General features: G+C 42.3%; 1 protein-coding gene across 1 annotated transcript in view; it reads left to right on the plus strand.

Annotated features, from left to right (window-relative positions):
• The first annotated feature begins 4568 nt into the window (after positions 1-4568).
• Positions 4569-27772, plus strand: part of LOC134226099 (proton-coupled folate transporter) — a 54488-nt gene continuing 31284 nt past the window's right edge. Inside the window, exon 1 of the mRNA XM_062706646.1 lies at positions 4569-4742. The gene's annotated coding sequence lies outside the window, so the exon portion shown is untranslated. The remainder of the gene's footprint in view (positions 4743-27772) is intronic.

Raw genomic sequence — 27772 nt, forward strand, 5'->3', positions numbered from 1 at the left:
CTGTTTGCTCGTGCTTGTAATTTTTTGGGCGTATCGATATATCAGAATATCGATGTTTCAACGCCGATATTTTTCGGCATCGATATTTCGACAATGAAAACATCGATTCGGCAGTATCGATATTTTCCCGAAAAACGCCCATTCCTAAATGTTGCTTCATAGATCCAGAAGTTGCGCATCGATGGACCTCTATTTTCTTCAATTTAGCTATGGTTGTCATATGCAAAATTTAATACACAAGAAGACACTTGACGTCTGTGAAAAAAAAACGACCAGTTACCGAAATGAAGTATATTTTTGTTATATTGCCGATTTCACCAATTTGAAGAGTTATGTGTAGATTGTGATTTGCCCGCTTCTTTTTCTCACACTCACTCTCATTTCGGGTTGATCGATTTTTGTTACTGAAATTTACCCAATTATAACCCATTACTCGTTAGTCACATGTAAGCGTGTACACTAAATCGATTCCCGCCATGATTTGACGTCTATTTGTTTTCAGATTGAGCACTCACACTCAAATATTATACACGGAAAATCAAACTTTTTTGAGTGTATTGAGTGTGAGAGAAAGATGACTGTGAGAAAAAAAATCTCGCAGAACTCTTATAAAGTGCAAAAAGCGCAATAAAACAAAAACTAAAGATGTTTTTTAAAAAAATCTTGGATTAAGGAGTTAGAATTTTAAAAGCACACAAAATAGACATGATATCTCGATTTTAATATACGTTTTCGAATAAGCAGTTGATGCTTAAGATTGTTAAATTTCTAACCCCAAAAACTAAAATTTTTTTATAACGTTCTTGAGGCATTTTAATCGTCATGTTCTATATGATTCTACTTTTTCTCGAAACTTTTCCAGGTGGTAGCTGTGGGGTAAAAGTACGCAGGAACCGGTGTGGGGCAAGAGTACGCATATGAATCTTCAAGTTATGATGTCAAACCCGTATCTCCAGCCGAAATATGACTTCTTCCAAAGCGTAAAAATCCACAACTAAGAAAAAAGGGACAGAATTTGAAATTATCACAAGTTTTTAGGATAAGTTGAAGTAATTCGGTGTTAGAAAGGACTTAGCAAAAGATATTTTAGTTAGTAGATAAAGATTGTCGCTGCCGTCGCTGTCTGGAACATCTTTTGCTGGCGAGGATAGGGGAGCTAAATGTCAAAGAAGGAAAATCCATACGATTTGACAGGTATGTACCACACATGTTTCGGACAGCAGAACAAAGGGAACCGAAGCGACAATCTTTATCTAGTAACTAAAATATCTTTTGACTTAAGGTTGGTATCGTGTTCAAAAGAAATTTCTTTTTCTATCTCAATCACACGTCAATTTCCGTTCACTGAATCGGAAAAGTAAAGAATCGATACAAAATTCTTACAATAGTATCCACATGAAAAGAGCAAAAAACAAAATTGTCATTTGTAAGGTTCTCACGCAAAGTAATGGGAGCTGTCACTTTACTTTCGGAAAAATATTCTGCTCGATTATTCCGCAAGTAAAAGTGACAATTTGCTCCATGCAGATCAGTTGTCAAAATTCCTCTTGGTAATATTGAACAAAATTCCGTAATCTCTCTACTTTTTAAGTCGATACTGGCCTTTAGCGAACAAAGCACTGAAGCGAAAGTATGAAATTGTACTAGGACTTTTTGTACACCTAAACATAGTACGATAACAGAATTTCATCTAAATGATAATTTCATTCAATCAAAAGAAACATTCATAAATTACGCAACGTTTAGCTGGGAGGGGTTGCGAGATGTGTGACGATCCATATAATTTTTAGAGGATTCATACAAATAGTATAAGGTAGGGGGGGAGGGGTGATGAAATACCCAAATTTTACGTTATGTGATTGATGGACTTTCTTTAAGGAAAATGCCTTTGTGCGAAACCTGATATATACTAGTTTATTTGTGGACGCAATAGCGCCCGTGGCAAGTGTTTTTTATTCAATGTTTAAGAGTGATAGATTCTTTTCTGCATTTAAAAAAATCTAAATTTTCAACGTCTGTTGTCTGTGATTTTTTCATCAAATGCTGTGTCTGGTTATCTAAGGTTGTCACTGGTATTGTTTTCTGCATCTGATAGTAAAAAAGAATTGAAGTGTCAAATATTTTATTTTTTGTGAGAATTTCCCCGCGTGCTGCGTCTGGTTGGCTAGTCACCGGACAGACAAACAGGGCTATTATATATATGATGTTTACCTCTGTAGTTTTTTGTATATATAAAAAAAAACAATGGTTTTTCGTATGAAAGTGCACATTTTTACGAGCCCCTCCCCCTTTAAGAGTTACGTAATCTTTAAACATTCCGTAATATATGCTCATTAAACATCAATAAAATGTTATTAACTTTTATTTGTGTTAATATATACTTAAAGCACATGATTGGATAAATGCGTACTCTTACCCCACCCGATGCGCACTTTTACCCCACTAGTGGGGTAAGAGTGCGTTTTTCACTTGTCTTGCAATAAGGGATCTACTAAAACGAATCTCAATAATTTCAATATTTTTTCCACTGGGTAACATAAAGGAAGAGTATATGAATCATCGACACTAATTTGATATGCAGAAGCTTGCTTCATAAGGGCCACATGATCGATTGAAAACTAAGTGCGTACTCTTGCCCCACTCTACTACTACCCCTAGGATGCGGATGCATATAAAACTGTTGAGAAATTTGATTGATACAGTATACCCCCGCTGATCCGACAAATGTATGGCCGGACTATCGGGGTTTCTCTCGTTAATCCGACTGTCAAATCCATACAAATGAACCAAAACAAAATCACAGCACAAATTTGAAAACTGACAGCATAATGTGTTTAAATGGGTGTTGATACTTTTTAATCCGGAAATTTCCAAATTAGCGAGATCCGGACTAACAAGTCGTCGGACTACCGAGGTCCGGATAAGCGGGGCATCCAATGCTCTCTGATCGATTTTAACTTCTTTAATCAACTTTAAATTGGGAATATTGAATTTACTCAAATTTGAGTTATTGGGCTGAGCAACCCCGGTGAGGTTTTTTGCATCTTTCTCTAGTTTTGACAACAATCATGGGAAAGAAAGGGAAAACTACCCAAATTTGGTTAAATTTTTTCTGCGATGTTCTCAACAGTCTTCTTCTTCTTATTGGCATTACATCCCCACACTGGGACAGAGCCGCCTCGCAGCTTAGTGTTCATTAAGCACTTCCACAGTTATTAACTGCGAGGTTTCTAAGCCAGGTTACCATTTTTGCATTCGTATATCATGAGGCTAACACGATGATACTTTTATGCCCAGAGAAGTCGAGACAATTTCCAATCCGAAAATTGCCTAGACCGGCACCGGGAATCGAACCCAGCCACCCTCAGCATGGTCTTGCTTTGTAGCCGCGCGTCTTACCGCACGGCTAAGGAGGGCCCCTTGTTCTCAACAGTGCGTAAATTAAACTAAAGTTTTGGGTTGATTTATCTATCCGTGTAGGATAGCATATACACATATTATTAGGTTCTGCAGTATGACGTCACGAATGAATTCGGTCCTCGTCAAATGAACTTTTTTGACAGTTCAGTAGTACTTTCCACTGACTCCGACGAGGACTCCGACATGGTTCGAGTTCGTGATTGGTTGGCTGCCCCCGAGTCCAACGCGAAGTACTACTAATCTGTCATCAGTTTGAGGTTAGGTACAGACGCTGCAGAACCTAATTCCACATATACCCAAATTCATCAATTGCGCCAATTGCGGTCGATTTGACAGCAGTGTGAGAGGAAGAATTTTGGGCAGATCAGCGGTAGCGTGTAGACGAATCCAAATTGAAAAGAAAAAGACAATTATTGACGTTGTTAACTTTGACAGTTGGCACAGCATTGAATGGCATGTATGCTTTTGGAAAAATCAGTACGACTAATAATTTAATTGTGATTGAAGAGCGATATATATTCCTATAGGAAACATTATATTAATATTATTATTAATAATAATTGTGGTTGGATTCAATGTTAGGCAAATATTTGATAGTGATTATCGATGTTTACTTCACAGTTCGAACAATTATTGTTTCTATTGTGGTCAAAAATCTTAACACGCTTGATAGACGAATCCAAGTAAAAATAAGAAGAAGACACACGACGGTGTTAACTTTGACAGATCCTACAGCTCAGCATAGGGAGATCATTTTAAAATGCTTATAATAAATTCTAGACAAATTGTAATTAAAATCTGATTGATGTACGGTACGGAAAAAGTTCCGAATTACATATCTGGAAGCTTATCTCAATTTTTTGATTTTTTTCCAAAAATGTATCTATCATACAGTTCGGAACTTTTTCCGTATCATACATCAATCAGATTTTAATTACATTTTGTCTAGAATTTATTATAAGCATTTTAAAATGATCTCCCTATGCTGAGCTGTAGGATCTGTCAAAGTTAACACCGTCGTGTGTCTTCTTCTTATTTTTACTTGGATTCGTCTATAGTGGTGTTGATTTTTCTTAGCGTTTGATCAATCTCAGAGAAAGAAAAAAAAAGAGTCATTCAAACAAGATGCGAGAGCCATTATATTTAACTCTCACAGTCTGTAATCAACTTTCAAGCAGATTGTCTTTGCCAATTGAATATCAACGTGTGCTGTTTAGTTCGTTCATTTCATTACGTTCAAATTAGATGAGAAATCTATGCTATTTTGTTCTAGAAATGTTTTCAAAGTGATGGCATTCCTGGCAGTGGCAGTTCAGTGAAAGGTATAGACTATATTCGACCAAACTGTGTCGGTATCAAGTGATGTATTTGAGCCAAGTTTACATAAGCAGTGACAAGAGAGTGGTTGTTTTGGAGTTTTGTTTTGTCGTTCTATCGAAAACAAGCCCGGCATGTGCATTTTTATATACACAGTTGTTTTCATTCGATGAAGCATGGGTGTATGGAAAGATAGCTAACGAAATTTTTCCGTCGGATGTTGGTCCCCATGTATTAAAAACAGGTCGAGATTTTCGTGAAGACAACCCATTAATACCGGCCCTCGGAAAATACATGAAACCGAAATCCGCGGATCAGATTCCGTATGTGTGAAACTATCAAAGTAGTTAGATGAAAATTAATGGCACTCAGAACTGGAACAATTTTTCATACCAGCGGGAGACCGGTCAAACGTGGCACACGACTTCATGTTTGCTGATATCACATTTACCTGACAGTTTGAAACCCAGTGATTTGCATTGCGAGAAAATACATAAATCGAATGATTTCGTTCATAGCTGAGTACATCATTTATAATCCATATTAATTAAGGTAGTTCGAGAAGATGTTGATAAGTTTTTTGTTGCTTGATAGTCCTAAATTCACTATTCACCTTTATGGGGTGTGTTTTTTTCAAAACGATGCTGTCGATTTCGAACTTGGAATTTTGAAATGATATTTTAGGAGAAAATAACCATAGAACTGTCAAGTTTTAACTAAAAGTTAATCGAAACGGTGGAATGGTTCACAGGCTTAGTCTCGGGCTTAGTATTCAATAAAACTATCCAGGTTATCTGAGGTGACCAACAAATAGTATATATATGCAGTAACCGTTTATCAATCAGTTTTGGAACCTTATAACCCTTACACACACTTATGTCGAATTCGTTTTTAAAAAGTTCCAACCTAGGTTGGAACCAGTTCCAACCTAAGTGCTGTCAAAGTGTTTTTTATTCGCTCAGGTTGGAACTAGGTTCGCACTAGTTCCAACCCCAAAGCTGTCGGGTTCGCACTGTGTTGTTTCACGGTTTCGCACCGGGTTCACCAATACAACTGTACTTCAACTGTCAAAACCATATGAGTGGGTGGGACTGGGCGGAATAAACAAGCAGAAGGGAAAAACGAAACTGTCTGTTATTCAAATAAAATGCGCGTTGAATTTTTTTTTCAGGAATTTCGTTATATTTGTTATTGTAGTTTTAAATGAAATTAATCTGGTACTGTTGTCTAGATTCAGTTTTAAAAATAATTGTTAGGGAAGTTATTCTTACGTTCATTCAGGGTTTTCCTCACAGATTGTGTCCTAAATTAGGTCGGTGGATGGAATTATTTAGGGAATTCCCCTTGAAACCCGTTCACAAAATCCGCTAAGAATTGTCAGACAAATATATTTGAAGAATACCGAATAGAATTCTTTCTTAAATAATATGCAGAATTTCTTTTGAAATTATTCCAAAAACTCTTTCGTGCGTTTCAGAATTTAATTCCAGTAATTCTTTCTTGAATTCTTGTATGCATTCATTAGCGATATCTTTCAGGCATTCCTCCATATTTGTTTCCGAAAGATCCCTTCGAGATGAATTCCTTTGAAAATCTGAAGGAACTTTCGGAGGAAATTCTGAAGAAACCTTCGGATGAATCCTTCAAGGAACTTTCTGAGGAATCCTTCATGGAACTTCCGGAAAAATCCACAAGGAACTTTCGTAAGATTTCCTCAAGGAACATGTAGAGATAAAACCTGCGGGGGAATTCCTGAAGGAACTTTCGGAGCAAAACGTTGTTATGTTTTCTATGTTGGACTATTGAAAGATAAGGAATTTCAGAAGGAAATCCTAGCATTAAGGTAGCTTCACAACTCGGGAATTTAGTCCACAGATTTTTTCCCCTGTATTTTTACATATGTTTATATGTCACGGAAAATCAAAATCGGCCCATTGAAAATCCGACGGAAAATATTTCCGAGGTGTGAGGCTACTTTTATCAGGAGGGTGGCGAGGAAAAAAATTAGCTTATTCTGTAGAATTTATATTACATGCTTCTGAGTGTATAAAAAAAAACTTTTGCAGAAATAGTGATTGGAATATCAATATGATTTATTAGATGATTTTTTGTAGAATAGAAAATCTCCTTTACATGAATTCTATACGGAATTCTTTGTATAAAAATGTGCACAACATTATAGATTATAAATAATTAAATACATATATCCGCCGACCATAAGTAAATTCCATTAACCGCAAAAACAGTTCACGCACTTTTTTTATTTATCATGATCTGATTAGTCAAGGCCAACGCACTGCTAGTGCATGGATGTTCTGGATCATATGTTTCAAGTCAAAACAAACACGATGCTACGTACACCAACATATCCAATGACAGATGGACCTGAAAATGTTTTTTTATTCAGGGTTTGGGTTGGCACTGACCCAGGTTTAAAAACGAATTCGACATAAGTGTAGAAGACGGACGAAAAGAAGACGACAATCGGTTGTGCTCGCTTTGATAGATCTCTATGACACATAATGATCTTCTCAAATGGCTCTGGATTTCAACAGTTATTATTTAAAAGTTTATCTATGCCTGCATGAATATGTATCTTGTGCAGATGGCAGTGTTGGGAGAAGTCAGTAAAACACTGTGATTCTCTGAATATTAACATTTAATCCGGTCAAATTTAATGCACTGAACAAACCGAAACAGTTTGCAAAACACTAATTATTCCACCCAGCGGTGATGATGCCTTTCTCGTTCGTAAAACACATAGAAAAAAAAATAAAATCACACACAGAAAGAAAAATCATTAATCAAATTAAAAAAATCGTTGGTTAAAATAAAAAGTTTCGTTGGTTCTTTTTCGTAGAGAGTTGCATGTCTTCAAATCAAAAGTACCCAAACTTTTAATACACCAGTGGTTCAAAAATTGGTCGCCGCTCTGAAAATAAAAGTTTATACTTTCAAAATAAAATTGTAGCACTGTTAAATAAAAATGGTGACATTGTAGAAGATATAGTGCAACATTTTATTAAAAAATCCCAAAAAAGCTCCCTTCACCCTTATCCCTCATTCTTATTGTTTCTCTTTAAATTCAAAATGAAATCAGAGTATACAGTTTGAGCATGTTTATTTTAGTTTAATAGTTTTGATCAAATCAATCAGAGTAAGATCACATTAGTTAGTTTGTTAGTTCTCAAAACAAACTCGCCAGAGCGCCCGAACAACAGCTGCCAACCAACTTAATCCGAATAATCCAGCTCTGTCCAGCTCTTTGGTGTGCGCATCGTACATATGCAGACATTTGGTCATTGCGCCACGGTTTTTTCTCGGTCAGAAATGCCGAAACAAACAGATTACCTGTGGAAAATTGAATTGAAGATCTCGCATAAGTATAGATTTACACTACGCCATTGAATCATGGAAATTGGGCATTGCTAAGAGACATTAGATCACACCGGTACTTTATACGTTTACGATTAAAGAAATCGAAATTGACTCACCTGCAAATGGCCTGTATCCCTTCTGTTTCTTCGGCTCAAGATTTCGTTGAATATTTTCGCTCTGTCATATATAGACACTGAGAGGAATAGAGAGATGAAAAATATTTACGATATTTTCCTTTTCTTTTCACCAATGGTTCGTTTGACATGCTTTAAAAGTTTATCTACTTTTAGGTTGATAGAAAGAACTTTAGATGTTACTTTTGGAGAAGGATCAAAACAGCTTTTAAATAAAAAAGAAATTTTGAATGAGAATAATTTTACTCTTAATTCTAGGAAAATAAAGCACTTTTCAAAAGAAAAGTGCATAATATTCTATAAAACCATTTTTGTTCTTTGTGTGCACTAATAGGTGGATGGGTCTTATTTTTTATATTCGCTTCTACTTATTGTGCAATTTCCTGTCGAACGCACCTTGTTGCAAGCAAATCGGATGAGCGAGTGTACCAAAAAAAAACATTCTTCCTGCACATTCTTCCTGTTTTGAAATTTGTAATTTTGCCATAGCTTTTGATCCCACAGTCCGATCTGGCACATTTTCAAAATAAAATAATGGGACAGGATTCCACGTCGAATGCAACTTGTTGCGAGCAAATCGGTATCGGTATGATACCAGGGGCGTAGTTGACCTGATACATAGAACAGTTGAACCAAAAGATATTTTAGTTACCAGATAAAGATTGTCGCTTCGGTTCCCTTTGTTCTGCTGTCCGAAACATGTGTGGTACCTAACTGTCAAATCGTATGTATTTTTCCTTCATTTGCATTTAGATCCCCTATCCTCGCCAGCAAAAGATGTTCCGGACAGCGACGACAGCGACAATCTTTATCTGGTAACTAAAATAAATATCTTTTGTTGAACCCTGTTGAGTGTGTACACTGTCATACTGCTCCTCATCAGTGTGCCCCTCGGTGCCCATGGAGAATTCATCAGTGTTTTACCGTTTATTTTTATTACTAGTTTCGCCTAGCCGCGTCCGCGTGTTTTCTGTATTCGCTAAAATAAAAGTTATCGTATAACCGAAAGTTTCTCGCGTGTTAATACTATTTCTATTCCGAGTCCCGAAACGCAATTTTCTGCTGCCGTTGTCTGCCTGATCCGCCATCAGGTTATGGTCCCAGTTGCGGGGCGGAGTGAAAATAGTGTGAATAGTTTTCCGGCCGAGAGAGCCGACGTAGAATTCGGTGCCAGAGTTTTTTCCGCTCCGTGTGAACTGTTTGCTGTTGGAGTGAGGTTAAGTTAACCGCGAAAGAGCAAAGAAAGTGGACGTTGGACGATATATCGAAACAAAAACAATGAGTGATGCCAAGTTCCTAATCCCGAAACTGAACGGGACAAATTGGCAAACGTGGAGTGTGCGGGTGGAAATGTTGTTATGCAGAGAGGACCTGTGGCACGTCATTGAAGATAATTCCCCTGATCAAGATGATGATGATTTCGACGAATGGAAAGCAGCTGATCGAAAGGCGCGAGCAACACTGGTGCTGTTGTTGGAAGACAGCCAATTGCCGCTAGTCAAAGGGAAAACAAACGCCAAGGATGTGTTCTCCGCACTAAAAAGCTATCACCAGAAAACATCAAGATCTGTCCGCGTAAGTCTGCTGAAGAAACTTTGCTCGATAAATCTCCCGGAGAACGGCGATCTGGAGCAACATTTGATGACGATAGACGACACGCTCGACCGCCTCACTGCTGCCGGGACCGACCTTGACAAGGACACGCAAATTTGCATGATGCTCCGCAGTTTGCCTCCGTCGTTTGACAGCATCGTTTCGGCGCTGGATTCAAGGTCGGATGACGAGATATCAATGGATGTAGTGAAGTCAAGACTAATGGACGAATACCATCGTCGGCTCGAGCGAGGGGATGTGAGGGTGAAATCCGAAAAGGCAATGCGAACGGCTGAAGCGAAAACGAGCAAGAATAAGGAAACCCGAGTATGCCATCATTGTAAGAAGCCTGGCCATTTGCGCCGGAAATGTAGGAAGTTGCAGGCCTCTAAGAAAGAAGGCGAATGTTCGAAATGCGAGCCGAAAAACGAAGGTGCCAAAGCAGCGCACAGTGAAATTCGTAGTGTCGCGTTTACTGTTGGAAAAAAGTGTTCATCGTGGGTGATCGATAACGGGGCTGGTGCCCACATGACTAACGATAGGTCATTTTTAAAGAGCTGGGGGAATTTCCAGGTGGCTGGATCACAGTGGCCGATGGCAAGAAGACCCAGATTAAGGGCGTAGGAAGCGGAGTGCTGATTGGCATGGATGCTGACAACAAACCGGTTCGTATCACTATGTCGGACGTCAAGTACGTACCGGAGCTGTCAACGAGTCTGATTTCCGTCGGCAAGCTGGCTCAAAAGCAGCTGACGGTGTGTTTTGATGACACGAGTTGCCGAGTGGTTGATGCTGTGGGTGAAATTGTGGCAGTAGGTGGTCGGTGTGGAAGTTTGTATCATCTGTTATGTGGTGAATCGTCGTTGAAAGTGAACGAAGGACATCATCTGTTGAATTGCCAACACCAATGGCATCGCCGGTTGGGTCACCGCGATTGGGCAGCCATCGAGCGAATTAACAAAGAACATCTAGCAAGCGGCATGAAGGTAAGCGACTGTAGCCTAAAATTAATATGTGAATGTTGCTTAGAGGGAAAATCTGCTCGTTCCCCCTTTCCTCATGTGACTGACCGAAAGTCTTCGGCCGTCTTGGATATCGTGCACACAGATTTGTGTGGCCCGATGAAGCACACGACGCCGAGTGGAAATCGGTACGTAATGCATATCGTTGACGATTTCAGCAGATTCACTGTGACGTATCTGCTGCGCAATAAGAACGAAGCCGCACAAAACCTAAAGGATTACATTCACTGGACTGCAAATGTTTTCGGTCGTAAACCGAAGGTTGTTCGCTCCGACGGTGGCGGCGAGTTTGACAACGGAGATCTTCGCAGATTCTACAAGGAAGAAGGCATCAAACCGCAATTCACAACCCCGTACTCTCCTCAGCAGAATGGGGTGGCCGAACGGAAGAATCGTTCCATCACCGAAATGGCAACTTGTATGTTGCTGGACGCCGGTCTCGACAAGCGTTACTGGGGTGAAGCGGTGTTGACGGCAACATACCTGCAGAATCGTTTGCCCTCTAGATCTGTATCAAAAACACCATACGAGCTTTGGTGGGGCCGCAAACCTGACATGAGCCATCTGAAGGTGTTCGGATCCCAAGCCTACGTACATGTTCCGGATGTCAAACGTCACAAAATGGATGGGAAAGCGAAAAAGTTAGTGTTCGTCGGATATTCGCTCGAGCACAAGGGCTACCGTTTTCTGGATCCAGAAACGGATCTGATTACCATCAGCCGGGATGCGAATTTTCTGGAACTCGGAAATGGTACGTCTTCCGTTGAGATACCAGTAGTGACATCTGTTCCAAGCAAGCGAAATGTAGCGGATAGCGAGATTAAGCTGATACCATTTAAGGAGGAAGAAGAGCATCAAGGAAGCGATAATTCAGATGCTGATGAATACTTTGAAGCTGCAAATGAAGAGGATGAAGCCACTGGGGAAGTCCGGCGATCCAGCCGACAGACGCGTGGAAAGGTTCCGCGACATTTCGATGAATTTGTGCTAGATTACGAGGTGGGAATAGCTGCTTGTGTCACGGAAGAACCAGGAAGTTTCCAGGAAGCAGTGAAGAACCCAAAATGGCGTCAGGCCATGGACGATGAAATAAAGTCGCACGAGCAGTGTGGAACGTGGGATCTCGTCGCTTTGCCACCTTCAAGAAAAGCAGTGGGCTCGAAATGGGTGTTCCGCCTAAAACGTAATAAGCACGGTGAAGTGGTGAAGCACAAAGCAAGAATCGTGGCTCAGGGATTTTCCCAACGACCTGGCATTGACTTTGAGCAAACCTTTGCACCAGTTACTTGTCATACCACACTTCGTACATTCCTGTCTGTAGCGGCCAAGAAGGGTTTGATCGTACAGCACTTCGACGTTAAAACCGCCTATCTCTACGGAACACTGGAAGAGGAAGTGTATATGAAGCAGCCCATTGGATATGAAGCAAAGGAACAGGAGGAGTTGGTGTGTCGGCTCCAGACGCAGCATATATGGTCTGCGACAGTCGGCAAGGTGCTGGCATCGGAAGCTGAACGAGATACTGACAAAGTACGGATTCAAAGCGGCAGATTCAGATCCGTGTCTCTATGTGAAGCGAACTGCCACGATTACTATTTTCCTGTTGGTTTACGTGGATGACCTACTGATCGCGTCATCGGAAGAGGAAGAGATTACGAACATTTTCCGGAGTTTGCAGCAGGAGTTTCAAATGACTAGCTTAGGCCAAGTACGCCATTTTCTTGGCATGGAGGTTGAGCGTATCGGCGATCGTTACGTAGTGCGCTTAGAAACTTACATCGACAACCTGATCAAAAGGTACGGTATGGTGGATGCAAAGCCAGCGAGATCCCCTATGGACGTAGGATACCTGAAGGTAGAGGATTCAAGCAAACTGATGGATGACGTAACCAAATACCGGAGCCTCGTAGGTGCTCTTCTTTACCTGGGTGTTGTAGCGAGACCTGACATCGTTGCAAGTACAGCAATTTTGGGGCGGAAGTTCTGCTCGCCTACTGAAGCCGACTGGAGTGCAGCAAAACGCTTGCTGCGATATCTGAAGGGAACGCGATGCTATGCAGTACAGCTAGGAGGAGATACGAAGCAGGGCTTGATCGGATACTCCGATTCTGATTGGGCGGGAGATATAGGCACGAGAAGATCTACATCGGGATTCGTATTCCTGTATGCCGGCGGAGTTATTTCGTGGGCCAGCAGAAGACAATCAAGTGTCACGCTATCAACCATGGAGGCTGAATACGTGGCGCTCACCGAGGCCTGTCAAGAGGCCATATGGCTGAGGCAGCTGCTGCAGGATTTCCGTGAAAAGCAAATTGAACCTACAATCGTTATGGAGGACAACCAGTCCTGTCTAACCTTCGTAAAGAGTGAGAGGCAGAATCGTCGGTCCAAACACATCGACACAAAGCAACGGTTCGTGTACGAGCTGTGCGTTACGAAGCAAATAACCCTACAATACTGCCCGACCGAAGACATGCTGGCGGATGTGTTCACAAAGCCGTTAGGTCCGCTAAAGCACAAGATGTGTTGTGAGTTGTTGGGATTGGAAGGTCAGCATAGAAGCAGTCTGCAGTGAGGAGGAGTGTTGAGTGTGTACACTGTCATACTGCTCCTCATCAGTGTGCCCCTCGGTGCCCATGGAGAATACATCTCCCATCGATGCAACTGACAAGTGTTTTACCGTTTATTTTTATTACAAGTTTCGCCTAGCCGCGTGTTTTCTGTATTCGCTAAAATAAAAGTTATTGTATAACCGAAAGTTTCTCGCGTGTTAATACTATTTCTATTCCGAGTCCCGAAACGCAATTTTCTGCTGCCGTTGTCTGCCTGATCCGCCATCAAACCCAACCTACGAGCTATTTGAAGTACTAGAACATCCCCATTGAACTTATTTGGATGGTGAAGCATTTGCAAAAGCTCCTGGGACTGGACATGTTACTATGGTTCCATGTTTCATGCACATAAAGTTTTCATTTATTTATAGCAATTTCACCGTTTTAGCCATTTTTTAACATTTATATCTTTCTTCTTACTAAGTGTTCCGTGTTTTATCTACCATCCTTTTTTGCCATGATACATTTTTAGTTTGAATAGGTTTTAATTAATACGTTTTGATTGCCTCTGACAGTCATGATTTTTCCTGTTGTTTTATTCAACTACGTAGGAATTATAATGCTTTAAACTAAAACTACACACTTAAAATAAATCGCCGAATTCGGTAAAATTTTACCGAAATCTCAACAGCAGAACTGTTCGGTAAATAATTTAACTGATATTCGGTGATTTTGACAGTTGAGCAATGGAAAAAATTACAAAAAATCTGTAAAATAAATTACCGAACAGTTCTGCTGTTGAGATTTCGGTAAAATTTACCGAATACGGTGAAATGAGGTAAGTGTGTAAACTAAACCTAATTTATACTAAGGGTACAAGAAGCTAATCGTTGCAATAGAAGATTGCAACGATTTTTGCCTTAAATTAAAAATTTGTTGCAATGTCTCAATACTAGAAATTTTATAAAGTCCATTGCCTGCTTGGTATTCGCCGACGAAGGACTCTTCAAGCGGTCTCAATCTGTTGAACAGAATACGGGACATAATTTTGTACGCCGAATTAAGGAGGAAATCAGCTAGCAGGCATTTCCTCGTCTTCCCATATTTTCGACATCATATGGTGCAGAACTTCGTAAAGCTGCTCACTGCCATGTTTGAGAAGTTCAGCCGGGAGCTGGTCCTTCCCCGCAGCCTAATTGTTTTTCAGCTCTTTGACAGCTTTTTTAACCTCATCTAGTGTAGGTGATTCCACAGCTTGTCCATCGTCGCTAATATTTACAGTATCCCCCCGCTGATCCGGACCTCGCTAATCCGACGACTCGTTAGTCCGGATCTCGCTAATTCGGAATTTTCCGGATTAAAAAGTATCAACACCCATTTAAACACATTATGCTGTCAGTTTTCAATTTAGTGCTGTGATTTTGTTTTGATTCATTTGTATGGATTTGACAGTCGGATTAACGAGAGAAACCCCGGTAGTCCGGCCATACATTTGTCGGATCAGCGGGGGTATACTGTATTCTGTTCTCTGATGCACCGTCACTTCCTCCATTCAACAAAGTCTCGAAGTGTTGCTTCCACCTGGCAGCCACTTCAGTTTTATCTGTCAGCAAATTCCCTTGTTGGTCGTTGCACATGACGGGAGATGGCGCTGTCTTTCTCCGCACGCCATTGACAGACTCATAAAACCTCCGCATATCGTTCTGCTCCATTTTTTCCTGCGCCTCACTAATCACTTGTTCTTCGTACTCTTTTTTCTTCCTGCGGTGGGTTCGTTTTTCGGCTGCTCTTGCTTCCTTGTACCGATCTCTATTCGATCGGGTACCTGACCCCAACATCCGGCTTCTGGCAACGTTCTTCTCGTCTGTCACTCTCTGGCACTCCACATCGAACCAACCCGTCCTGGGTCGCCTCTGTGCAGTGTTGTTGTTTCTCGTGTTGTTGTGCTTACCGCTCCATGGATCGACTCCCATAGATCGTTGATGTTGTCGCTAACGTTGATTGCACTTATCCGTTCGTCGAGCTTCTGGCGGTACTCAGCCGATACTCCTTCCGCCGACAATCGCTGGATATTGTAACGCATCGTTCGCTGTGATCTTTCGTTCGATACAGTTGACAACCGTGATCGAATTTTACTGACAACGAGGTAGTAATCAGAGTCAATGTTCGGACCTCTGAATGTCCGCACATCGATAACATCCGAGAAATGGCGCCCATCCACCAGAACATGTTCTATCTGGTTGCAAGTTTCACCATTTGGGTGTCTCCAGGTGTGCTTTCGGATGTTCTTTCGTGCAAAATAGGTGCTACTGATGGCCATCCCTCTGGCAGCAGCAAAATTTACTAGCCGTAGGCCGTTGTCATTGGTAGCGGAGTGAAGGCTCTCCCTACCGATTATGGGACGGAAAAGTCCTCTCTACCGACCTGAGCGTTAGCGTCTCCGATAACAATTTTCTCGTCATGCTTTGGGCACTCTCCATAGGCTTTATCAAGACATTCATAAAACGTGTCCTTCACGTCGTCGGATTTATCGTTTGTCGGTGCGTACACGTTGATTAGGCTGTAATTTAAGAATTTGCCCCGTATCCTCAACACACAGATTCGTTCGCTAATGGGTTTCCACCGCATCACTCGCTTCATCTGCTTGCCCATCACTACGAAACCAACTCCATGCTCTGCTTTTTCACCGCCACTGTGATAGATGTTATACTTGAATGCAGTATTGGTCTTGGGTCCACGGCTCGGAATTCACGTTCTCCGGATCTAGGCCATCGGACTTCTTGAATAGCAGCCACGTTCACTCCAACCTTCTGCAGTTCACGATCCAGAAGGCTCACTCGTCCAGGTTCATTTAGGGTCCTGACATTCCAGGTACCGAGTTTCCAATCATAGTCCTTATTTCGTTGCCGGGTCGGTTGCCAAAAATAACGTTCTCTTTTTCTTCTATCTCCATTTTTCGTGGTATTTGAGAGGCTTCAGTAAGCTACCTTACCGGGGTCGCGTTACCTACATCGCGATGATGGGGCTGCCACCTTAGGTATAGCTGACGCGATACAGCATTTCGTTAATCAGCCGCTGGGTACCAGGCAGACGCTGTTTGAGCCGCACCTCCTGGTGAACAGACCTTCTCACTCTAGCTGATGTCAGAAGGACAACAGTGCCCAGGCTGCACTACCAGCTAAGTACACAACCCTGAGCTGGCGGTCTTTTGTCATCGGACGACCCGTGGAAGCGTGAGATAGGGACTTGTGGGGACCAGAGCTCTGTTGGGCGCTCCTTCCTTGATGTCAACCCACCATTTTGCAGCCCACATAGTGATAATATTTTCAAATAAGAAGCTCCCGGCTCATGTGGAAAAATAATAAGCTGAGTTTTGGAAGCATTCGGGGAAATTTTCCATTTTTGCAAGTAAGTGGAGAAAATATATAAACTTTTATGCAATCTACTACAAATGACACGAAGGCTTCAATATCAGCAGATAATAAAATAAAAACCCAGATCAATCCATCTAGCGTTGGTGGTGCCTTTCTCGAGCATTAAAAAAAATAAGAAAAACACATAAGAGAGGTCGAAACAGCACTTTAGGGGGATAGATTTGAGTTTTTCCATCAATTCATATGCATTTGCGGTCATCTGAATGCATTGCTGCAATCATTGAAAAAAAATTGAATTTTTTTTTCCCAATGGGGACCCTTGGTAGAAAAACTATGTTTTTTTTATTAACTTTGGAACGCGATGACCGATCGGGCCAATTTTCAATAGGAAACAACTAGACCGCAATCCGCGACGACTGCAAATTGTTGCGAGCAAATTGGATAATGCTAACTACCAAAAAATATGTCTCACATTTTTGTACACATACACACATACAGACATCACCTCAATTCGTCGAGCTGAGTCGATTGATATATAACACTATGGGTCTCCGAGCCTTCTATCAAAAGTTCGGTTTAGGAGTTATGGACCAAACACAATTGATACGTTTGCGTGCGTTTTGACAGTTTTCCCATGGAAAAACTGTCAAAACGCACGCAAACGTACCAATTGTGTTTGGCCCATTATCCTATAGCCTTTACGTATACACTGAAGTTTTTTTTTACGCGTTTTTTTTTGCGCGTTTTTTTTTACGCGGATATTTTTACGTGGTACCGACGTAAAAAAAACCGCGTTATTTAAAAAAAAACGACGTAAAAAAACCGCGCTATTTCAAAAAAACGACGTAAAAAAAACCTATTGGGGGACTTAGATCGCCAAGTACTGCAGAAATGCCGCGAATACAACGTGCCCACACATCATCTATTCATCGACTTCAAAGCCGCATATGATACAATCGATCGGGACCAGCTATGGCAGCTAATGCACGAAAACGGATTTCCGGATAAACTGATACGGTTGATCAAGGCGACGATGGATCGGGTGATGTGCGTAGTTCGAGTTTCAGGGGCATTCTCGAGTCCCTTCGAAACCCGCAGAGGGTTACGGCAAGGTGATAGTCTTTCGTGTTTGCTATTCAACATCGCTTTGGAAGGGGTAATACGAAGAGCAGGGATCAACACGAGTGGTACAATTTTCAATAAGTCCGTCCAGCTATTTGGTTTCGCCGACGACATAGATATTATGGCACGTAACTTTGAGAGGATGGAGGAAGCCTACATCAGACTGAAGAGGGAAGCTAAGCGGATCGGACTAGCCATCAACACGTCGAAGACGAAGTACATGATAGGCAGAGGTTCAAGAGAAGACAATGTGAGCCACCCACCGCGGGTTTGCATCGGTGGTGACGAAATCGAGGTGGTAGAAGAATTTGTGTACTTGGGCTCACTGGTGACTGCCGAAAATGACACCAGCAGAGAAATTCGGAGACGCATAGTGGCTGGAAATCGTACGTACTTTGGACTCCGCAAGACACTCCGATCGAATAGAGTTCGCCGCCGTACCAAACTGACAATCTACAAAACGCTAATTAGACCGGTAGTCCTCTACGGACACGAGACCTGGACGATGCTCGTGGAGGACCAACGCGCACTTCGAGTTTTCGAAAGGAAAGTGCTGCGTACCATCTATGGTGGGGTGCAGATGGCGGACGGTACGTGGAGGAGGCGAATGAACCACGAATTGCATCAGCTGTTGGGAGAACCATCCATCGCTCACACCGCGAAAATCGGACGACTGCGATGGGCCGGGCACGTAGCCAGAATGTCGGACAGTAACCCGGTGAAAATGGTTCTCGACAACGATCCGACGGGCACAAGAAGGCGAGGTGCGCAGCGGGCAAGGTGGATCGATCAGGTGGAAGATGACTTGCGGACCCTCCGTAGACTGCGTGGTTGGCGACGTGTAGCCATGGACCGAGCCGAATGGAGAAGACTCTTATATACCGCACAGGCCACTTCGGCCTTAGTCTGAATAAATAATAATAATGGGGGACTTAGAAAATTTTATATGTTGGTGCCTAATGGGGACTTAGAACATTTTTTTTTTATGCCGGTGCCTACTGGGGACTTAGAAAATTTTAAATTGGGACTTATAATGGCCCCGTCCCCGTCTTCCTATTTGTTCGCTAGGTGTTGTTTGTAGGTCATAGTACGCTAGTATGGATCGCGATATGGTACATGGTTTTTGTGATATGAAACCAGGAATGTCTTCCGATCTATGCTCAAACTCATCCAAGAATCTCCTGAAATAAGGCCTTGAGATCTAAGAAGATCTGTCCTCTTGTTTCAAATATGGTACATGCTCTGTGTGACTCATAGAATAGATTGTGTTCAAAGCCTAAGTTATTGATCATCCAAAAAAATCTCGAAGCAAGGCCTTTACATCTACACGCGTAACCAAAGATCTATCAACCTGTTTCAAATACGGTACATGCTCTGTGTGACTCATAGAAAAGATTGTGTTCAAAGCATAAGTTCTTGGTCATCCAGAAAACTTCCGAGGTAAGGCCTTGAGATCTACACGCGTAATCAAAGATCTATCCGCCTGTTTCAAATATGGTGCATGCTCTGCGTGACTCATAGAATAGATTGTGTTCAAAGCCTAAGTTATTGGTCATCCAAAAAAATTCCGAAGTAAGGCCTTTGGATCTATACGCGTAACCAAAGATCTTTCAGCCTGTTTCCACTATGGTACATGCTCTGTGTGACTCATAGAATAGATTGTGTTCAAAGCCTAAGTTATTGGTCATCCAAAAAAGTACCGAAGCAAGGCCTTTAGATCTACACGCGTAACCAAAGATCTGTCCGCCTGTTTTAAATACGGTACATGCTCTGTGTGACTCATAGAAAAGATTCTGTTCAAAGCATAAGTTTTTGGTCATCCAGAAAATTTCCGAAGTAAGGCCTTCAGATCTACACGTGTAACCAAATATTTATCCACCTGTTTCAAATATGCTACATGCTCTATGTGACTCATAGGATAGATTGTAATCAAAGCATAAGTTCTTGGTCATCCAAAAAAGTTCCAAAGTAAGCCCTTTACATATACACGAGTAACCAAAGATCTATCGGCTTTTTTCAAATATGGTTTATGCTCTGTGTGCCTCATAGAATAGATTGTGTTCAAAGCATAAGTTATTGGCCATCCAATAAAGTACCGAAGTAAGGCTTTGACATCTACATGCGTAACCAAAGATCTATCGGCATGTTTAATATATGGTACATGCTCTTAGTGGTGTAGTATTAGCTTTATTATTAGCATCAGCATTAGTATTGAGCAATTCGGATAAATTCGTAGGTGGTACAAGCCTGCACTATTGTATAGGAGTAGCACTTTCACATTCATCCGTTACCACAGATATTGATTTGGGGCTAATCACTATCTCTTATATGGAAGCAATGCACTCTGCAATAGTCGAGATCTGTCTTGGCCTGTCTTTGTGTGTTGAACACCTACTTAAGATGCAGCGACGACCTCCCATGTGTGTCACTTTAGGTTTTTGGGATTGTTAATGTGGAAGATTATAACAGTAGGAATCGTTTTGGTAAAACGTGAAACACAGAAACAGCTAAGATAGAAATACAGTCGGAAACGAAGGAACCTGGAAATGAACCCATGACGTACTGCTTATAAGGCAGAAGCGGTAGCCACTAGGCCACCCAACTCGTCTTTTTGTGGTTCACAAAGTATTGTGAAGGGTGACCTGACTGTATGCGATAACTGGCGAGGCATTATGTTGCTGTGTACCGTTCTCAAAGTTCTGTGCAAAATTATCCTAGCCCGGATTCAGGAGAAGATCGATGCGACTCTCCGGCGGCAGCAAGCCGGATTCCGTGCCGGAAGATCCTGTGTGGACCATATTGTCACGCTCCGCATCATTTTGGAGCAGGTCAACGAATTCCAAGAGTCCCTTTACTTGGTATTCATTGACTACGAAAAAGCTTTCGACCGTCTCAATCACGAGAATATGTGGGGCGCCCTGAGACGCAAGGGGTTCCTGAGAAAATCATCGGCCTCATCGAAGCACAGTACGAGGCCTTTTCGTGTAGAGTGCTGCACAATGGGGTCCTGTCCGACCCTATCCGGGTCGTAGCTGGTGTGAGGCAAGGATGTATTCTATCACCGTTACTGTTCCTCATCGTAATCGATGAGATTCTGGTAGATGCGATTGACCGTGAACCAAACCGCGGGCTGTTATGGCAGCCTATAACCATGGAGCACCTAAACGACTTCGAATTGGCGGATGACGTTGCACTACTCGCGCAACGGCGCTCTGATATGCAGAGTAAGCTCAACGACCTTGCCGATCGCTCCTCCTCGGCAGGTTTAGTCATCAACGTCAACAAAACCAAATCGTTGGATGTAAACACGGCGACTCCTTCCAGTTTCACAGTAGCCGGGCAACCAGTGGAGAATGTTGAAAGCTTCCAATATCTTGGTAGCCAAATGGCGTCGGACGGCGGTACCAAGATCGACATAGGCGCACGGATCAAGAAAGCAAGGGCTGCCTTTGCGAGTTTAAGAAATATCTGGAAAAACAGGCAGATAAGTGAACGCACCAAAATACGAATTTTCAACTCTAACGTGAAATCTGTGCTGTTATACGCTAGCGAAACATGGTGTGTATCAGTGGAGAACACTCAACGGCTGCAGGTGTTCATTAACAGATGCCTGCGGTATATAATTCGGGCCTGGTGGCCTCACAACTGGATCTCAAACAACGAGCTCCATCGTCGTTGTCACCAGAGGCCGATAACAACAGAAATTCGGGATCGAAAGTGGGGCTGGGTCGGCCACACTCTACGTAGGGGCGGAAACGAAATCTGTAAGCAAGAGGCTCATGGCGGCGAAGCCTCAATAAAGAAATAAAAGAAGTCGACCGAAATCTAACCTGGCAACAGGTTAAAGCGATAGCCGGGCATCGCCCAGAATGGAGATCTTTCAAGTCGGCCCTTTGCACCACCGGAGGTGTACAGGATCCATAAAAAAAAGTATTGTATGTACACAAAATCCATCTACATTCAGTTCGGTCAGTAGATGCACGCCGCCAGCCTTACAGTTCACGGAGGGTCGTCAAATTATCTTCAACTGATCGATTTATCTTGCTCACTGCGTACCTCGCCTTCTTGTCCCCATAGCGATGGGCGATATTCAAAGGCGCGATCTGGTGGTGACCGATTCTTGAGAAATGTGTAGGTTGAGAATCAAAGACCGGTTCATCAGCTTATTCTGCCCATACCCTGAGGGATGTTAAGGATGCCATCAGACAGCTAATAACGAATAAAGCAGCTGGTAAGGATGGTGTCGGAGCTGAGCTCATCAAAATGGGTTCCAGAATCCAGAGATCCAAAGGTCTTACATCGGAAAATTTTGGATGACCAAGAACTTATGCTTTGAACACAATCTATTCTATGAGTCACGTAGAGCATGCACTATATTTGAAACAGGCTGATATATCTTTGGTTACGCGTGTAGATCCAAAGGCCATCCTTCGGAATTTTTTGGATGACCAAGAACTTATGCTTTGCACTCAATCTATTCTATGAGTCACGTAGAGTATGTACCATATTTGAAACAGGCTGATAGATCTTTGGTTACGCGTGTAGACCCAAAGGCCTTACTTCGGAATTTTGTTGGATGACCAAGAACTTATGCTTTGAACACAATCTATTCTATGAGGCACACAGAGCATGTACCATATTTGCAACCGGCGGACGGATCTTTGGTTACGCGTATAGATCCAAAGGCCTTACTTCGGAATTTTTTTTGGATGGCCATAAACTTATGCTTTGAACACAATCTATTCTGAGTCACGTAGAGCATGCACCATATTTGAAACAGACGGACAGATCTTTGGTTACGCGTGTAGATCTAAAGGCCTTGTTTCGGAATTTTTTTTGGATGACCAAGAACTTAGACTTTGAACACAATCTTTTCTATGAGTCACACAGAACATGTACCATATTTGAAACAGGTTGATAGATCTTTGGTTCCGCGTACAGATCTAAAGGTCTAAAGATCTAAAGGCCGATCGATTGTATGCCCCACGAACTCCCTTGCAATTGGTGCTAGTCGACGGCATAAAATTTGGGAGAGTATCTTGTAGGCGGCATTCAGCAATGTGATTGCGCGGTAGTTACTACAATCCAGCTTATCGCCCTTTTTGTAGATGGGACACACGAAACCTTCAATCCACTCCTGCGGCAAAACTTCCTCCTCCCAAATCTTGGTAATGACCCAGAGCAGCGCTCTCGCCAGTGCCTGACCACCGTGTTTAAATAGCTCTCCTGGTAGTTGGTCAACCCCAGGGGCTTTGTTGTTCTTCAGCCGGCCAATCTCCTCCTGGATTTCCTGGAGATCTGGAGCCGGTAGAATTATGTCCTGCGCGCGTTCTCCCAGGTCCATCACCATACCGCCATCTTCGTCTGCCTCATCGCCATTCAGGTGTTCTTCGAGTTCGTAGTGCTGCCGCCACCTTTGGATCACCTCACGCTCGTTCGTAAGAAGGTTCCCGTTTATAAGGGCACATATCAGACTGTGGCACGTGGCCCTTACGTGAACGGTTTAACTTATCATAGAACTTTCGTGTGTTATTAGCGCAGTACAGTTGCTCCGTCTCTTCACGGTCTCGATCTTCCTGCTGGCGCTTTTTCTTCCGAAAAATCGAGTTTTGTCTGTTCCGCGCCCGTTTATATCGTGCCTCGTTCGCCCTCGTGCGGTGTTGCAGCAATCTCGCCCATGCTGCATTTTTCTCTTCTACTAACTGCTCACATTCGCCGTCATACCAGTCGTTTCTCTGATCCGGGGGCACCGTGCCAAGTGCAGCGGTTGCGATGCTACTAATGGCGGATCGCCATCCAGCCATCCTCAAGAGACGCTGCACCTAGCTGCTCTTCGGTTGGGAGTTCCACTTCCAGCTGCTGCGCGTATTCTTCGGCTAGTCTACCGTCTTGTAGCCGCCCAATGTTAAACCGCGGCGTCCGACTTCGACGCGTGTTGTACACCGTCGAGAGTTTTGAGCGTAGGCATACTTCAACAAGGTAGTGGTCCAATTCAATATTCGCACTGCGGTAAGTGTGGACGTTCGTGATGTCGAAGAAGAATGTACCGTCGATTAGAACGTGGTCGATTTGGTTTTCCGTTTCTTGGTTAGGTGATCTCCATGTGGCCTTGTGGATATTTTTGCGGGGAAAGAAGATGTTTCGGACTACCATTCCGCGGGAGGCTGCGAAGTTTATGCATCGTTGGCCGTTGTCATTCGATACGGTGTGCAGACCATCCGGTCCGATGACCGGTCTATACATTTCCTCCCTTCCTACCTGTGCGTTCATGTCACCGATGACGATTTTGACGTCCCGCAGTGGGCATCCATCGTACGTCTGCTCCAGCTGTGCGTAGAACGCTTCTTTCTCGTCGTCGGGTCTCCCTTCGTGTGGGCAGTGCACGTTGATAATGCTATAGTTGAAGAAACGGCCTTTAATCTTCAGCTTGCACATCCTTGTGTTGATTGGCTGCCAACCAATCACTCGTTGGCGCATCTTACCCAGCACTATGAAGCCGGTTCCCAGCTCGTTGGTGGTGCCACAGCTTTGGTAGAAGGTAGCCGCTCGATGCCCGCTTTTCCACACTTTCTGTCCTGTCCAGCAAATCTCCTGCAGCGCCACGACGTCGAAGTTGCGGGGATGTAATTCATCGTAGATCATCCTGTCGCAACCTGCGAAACCTAGCGACTTGCAGTTCCATGTTCCAAGCTTCCAATCGTGATCCTTTATTCGTCGCCTAGGTCTTTGCCGATTATATCGAGTTGCATTATCTCTTATATTGTTCGTAATAATTGGTTTTCCAGCCGGCTTATTGGGCCTGCGCAAACCTCCTGTCTCGTCGGAGGGCCGTCGTGTCAGGGCTGTTTAGCGTCCCACTTAACACCAGGAGGTGGGCTTGTGCGCTTTGAGCGGCACACGGTCGCTTTGGTGGGGCCTACTTGCGGATACATGCCTAACAGGGCCCACTGTCAAACCCCACCACATCCTAGGCAAGCCCCACAACTGCCTACAGTGTTCGCACTGGAAGTGTCCCACAGTGTTGAGTTCTGCCAAAAACTATTGATCTGTATCGAAGAAATTGAATAAAATGGACTTATGCAGTTTCTCAAACAAATTATTCAATTGTTTTCGACTATTGCATTAACGGAGTATCGCTGACCAGGGTACATCAAGTAAAGGAGTAAAATCAGCAGTGATTCAAATCGTTCGGGTCTGTCAGTTTGAATATCAATCTGAAACATTCATTTTCCCAGCAGCTGTTCTAGATTCAGTTTTTATACCAGTCAACTGTCAAAAAAATAAAACTGGTATAACGCTCCGTTCTATTTTCTGCAGATTTGAACCACGATTGAATCACGAGATTCAAATATTTTTCAATTGTTTTGGTGTATGGATGCGTCATTTTATCTACGGCTCAATCCACTTTGCAATTCCGGTGCCTTTCTTGGCAGTAACATAATGATTTCAATTAATTGAAAATTTGAAAAAAATTAATAGAACACTGCTGGGGAAACCAGCGAGTTTGTTCTATTTTGCTCCAGATTCAAACTAGAATAGTGGTCGAAAATTTAGAATGAAACTGAATCACTCCTGATTTCACCCTTAGGTGTTATGCTAGATGCTAAATTTTCGTTCGACGAACATCGCTCGGCTGCTATCTCTAAAGCCACTCGTCAGTTTGGTTTTATCCCCAAGATTGCTAAAGACTTTGCAGGCCCATATTGCCTGAAATCACTCTACTGTGCCTTGGTTCGACCCATATTGGAAATAGCTTCGATTGTAATTTGTAATTTAATATTATATCATTCATTAAGACTTTGGGTCAGATGAATATTGTTTTAACAAATAACAAATGACAAATTTATGATTAACAGTCCTATGGAGCTTAAACGAATTCCTACGGAAGCAATGTACAAAAAGGCTGCACTAGTATATTTTAATAGCACATAGCACATATTTTAAATGTTAGACTGTAAGCTAGAACTAAACAATGTAAACTATGTATAATTTCGTAAATGACACTAAAAAAGACTTGATCTTACGTCATGTTTCAATAAATAACTAAACTAAACTAAATGACAATGATTGCGTCGTTATTGATCCTAACAGCATCAGTGATAACCATTGGCGTAAATAAGGGGGGGCTAGGGGGGGGGGCTTAGCCCTCCCTAGAAAAAAATTAGCCCCCCCTAGGATTTGATAAGTTAGTTAGCAGTGATATCAGTTTTCAACATATAGCATAATGAATTACCGAAAAAGTTTGAAGACCAAAGAGTTATCGGTGTCAGGCCATTAGGCCGAAGGCCGTTAGGCTGAAGGCCATTTGGCCGAAGGTCATTAGGCCGAATGGACATTAGGCCGAATGGTCATTAGGCCGAATGGCCATTAGGCCGAATTAACAAAAAGAAGCAAAAAGTGAAAAATGAGAAGTTCTTTCTTCACCTTATCCCTTCTTCCTTCTCCCTTCTTGCATCTTCCTTCTTCTATCTGTCCTTTCTTCCTTTTTCCTTCTTCCTTTTTCTTTCTTCCTTCTTCTTTCTCCCTTCTCCCTTCTGCCTTCTTCCTTCTTCCTTCTTCATTCCTCCTTCTTCCTTCTTCCTTCTTCCTTTTTCCTTCTTCTTTTTTGCTTCTTCCTTTTTCCTTTTTCCTTCTTCCTACTTCCTTCTTCCTTCTTTCATCTTCCTTCTTTCATCTTCCTTCTTTCATCTTCCTTCTTTCATCTTCCTTTTTCCTTCTTCCTTCTTCCTTCTTCCTTCTTCTTTCTTCCTTCTTCCTTCTTCTTTCTTGCTTCTTTCTTCTTCCTTCTTCCTTCTTCATTCTTCATTCTTCATTTTTCATTCTTCATTTTTCCATCTTCCTTCTTCCTTCTTCTTTCTTCTTTATTCCTTCTTCCTTCTTCCTTCTCCCTTCTTCTTTCTTCCTTCTTCCTTCTTCCTTCTTTCTTCCTTCTTCTTTCTTCTTTCTTCCTTCTTCTTTCTTCTTTCTTCCTTCTTTCTTTTTCCTACTTCCTTCTTCCTTCTTCCTTCTTATTTCTTCTTTCTTCCTTCTTCCTCCTTCCTTCTTCCTTCTTCCTTCTTCCTTCTTCCTTCTTCCTTCTTCCTTCTTCCTTCTTCCTTCTTCCTTCTTCCTTCTTCATTCTTTCTTCTTCCTTCTTCCTTCTTCCTGCTTCCTCCTTACTTCTTCCTTCTTCTTTCTTTCCTTCTTCCTTCTTCTTTCTTCCTTCCTACTTCTTCCTTCTTCTTTCTTCCTTTTTCCTTCTTCATTCTTTCTTCTTTTTTCTTTCTTCTTTCAACTTCCTTCTTCTTTTTTCTTTTTTCCTTCTTCTTTTTTCTTTTTTCCTTCTTCCTTTTTCTTTTTCCTTCTTCCTTCTTCTTTCTTCCTTCTTTTAACTTCCTTCTTCCTTCTTCCTTTTTCCTTCTTCCTTCATAATTCTTCCGCCTTTTTTCTTATTTCTTCTTCCTTCTTCCTTCTTCCTTCATAATTCTTCCGCCTTTTTTCTTATTTCTTCTTCCGTTCTACTTCTTCCTCACTTCGCACTACTCACTTCTCACTCCCCAGTTTTCATTCGGCCTAATGGCCATTCGGCCTAATGACCGTTCGGCCTAGTGACCATTCGGCCTAATGGCCTTCGGCCTAATGGCCTTCGGCCTGATGACCTTCGGCCTAACGGCCTTCGGCCTAATGACCCTGCATCCGAGTTATCTCTCATATTCACTCTATTATACTTAATGAAATGAGTGGAAGAAAAATTAGCTTGTTTCTGAATTCAGAGAAAGATTCCCATCAGCATCCGAAAAGGATTCTCATCAGAATCCGAGATGAATTCTCACTTCAATCTCTAAAGAATTCTTTTCGGATTCATCGAAGTATTCCAATCG

Source organism: Armigeres subalbatus, chromosome 3 (assembly GCF_024139115.2).
Source record: "Armigeres subalbatus isolate Guangzhou_Male chromosome 3, GZ_Asu_2, whole genome shotgun sequence".
Lineage (NCBI taxonomy): Eukaryota > Metazoa > Arthropoda > Insecta > Diptera > Culicidae > Armigeres > Armigeres subalbatus.